Here is a 1,563-nt window from a genome sequence, read left to right as displayed (position 1 = left end):
GCACTCTCCCGAGTGAGCCACAGGCCGGCCCTTTAGCATAATTTTCAATTGCTCAAAAACTCAAAAACATGTGGATGTTATTCTATTTTATTTACATCTCACTTACTTTTCTGTAAGTACACATAAATTTTCGAAAAGGTTTTCAATTCCCCAACTTTAATGTCATTCTTCAAAAGCATCAGCCTTCTCAAGACAATGAATATTGCATATTGTACTGAATAACCTTTTAATTTCAGCATCTGGAACATGAAATGGTGGGCCCTCGTGTTTAACTGGATCATAAGAAAGAACAGACAGGAGATAGTGAAAACCTTTTCTCAGCAGAGGCAACATCATATCTGCATAGTGTTCCTGATCACCTGGATTAATAGCCACTAATGCATCTGTATCCCAAATCCTATCAAATTTGCCAATATTTGTTCTGGGAAGATCAAAAATGCTGCAATAGTACAACAAAATGTTCCCTGAAGAACTCTTAAATACTTTGGCTCCAGGAACTTCAGGATTAGGTCTTTTGAGTAAGAAAGATTCTGCTCCATTAAAATATGCCCATATCCCAAGTTCACGGATTTTCACACCAACTACATTATGTCCCTGGTGTGCAAACTATTTTATCTCAACTACTTTTCTGAAAAGAGGAAAAAGTACCCTTAGTCCACTCTCGCCTTTAAAAGAGTATCCAAATGCTTCTTTAATAGCAGATGTTCTTGGTGAAATGCAGTTTTTGGTTCACCCACTTGTCTTGCCATTCTTCCAGAGTTAGTACTCGGTTTTTCTGTACCTCATTATTGGAGTACTCTTTATACCATGTAAGGCTCTGTGCATCCATAGTTTTGTAGACACCTTTGTTTCATAAGCAAATGTCTCTAATGAGATTCTGGGGCAGCTGCGTCTGGTGTGGGCCTCAGGCTTCTTCCACTCATGGCAGAAGGTGGAAGGGCAGCTAGTGCATAAGGAGATCACATAGTGAAAGAGGAAGAGAGAGAGAGAGAGAGAGAAAGAGAGAGAGAGAGAGAGAATGCTTCTGAGAAGTTCTAAGCTCCTGAGAAAGGGTTGCCTTTGCCAGGGAGGCTGGTTTGAAAAATCACTGGACCAAATGACCCAGATCTTTTCCAGAACCAACATTCTACAGTTCTAAATTTTACGAGGGTAAAATTGATACTACCACCAAAGTCTACCATAACCCATATGCTTTGAGACCTGCCAAAGATTGAACTTACCAACCATTACAGACTGAATGTTTATGTCCTCCCAAAATTCATATGTTGAATCTGAATCCCCAATGTGATGATAATTGAAGATGGGGTCTTTGGGAGGTGATTAGATCATGAGGATAAAGCCTTCAAGAATGAGATTAGTGTCTTTATAAGAGAGACTGCAAAGGGCTCATATGTCCTTTCTGCCATGTGAGGACTCAGTGAGAAGATGGCCATCTATGAACCAGAAAACCTGCCTGCAGTGGATTGAACGGCCCTCCAAAATAATTGAAGCTTCATCCCCACTGTAACTGTTTAGGGTGGGAAATCCTATTATGGTAATTGAAAGGTGGGGCCTTGAAGAGGT

General features: G+C 40.4%; 1 pseudogene; it reads right to left on the bottom strand.

Moving 5' to 3' along the window:
• Positions 1 to 102: 102 nt before the first annotated feature.
• LOC103583519 lies at positions 103 to 829 on the bottom strand (annotated as a pseudogene).
• Positions 830 to 1,563: the final 734 nt, after the last annotated feature.

The sequence above is a fragment of the Galeopterus variegatus genome, unplaced genomic scaffold (genome assembly GCF_000696425.1).
Source record: "Galeopterus variegatus unplaced genomic scaffold, G_variegatus-3.0.2 Scaffold192, whole genome shotgun sequence".
Lineage (NCBI taxonomy): Eukaryota > Metazoa > Chordata > Mammalia > Dermoptera > Cynocephalidae > Galeopterus > Galeopterus variegatus.
Note: the sequence above shows the minus strand (reverse complement) of the source record. Positions and strands in the feature narration are given on the sequence as shown.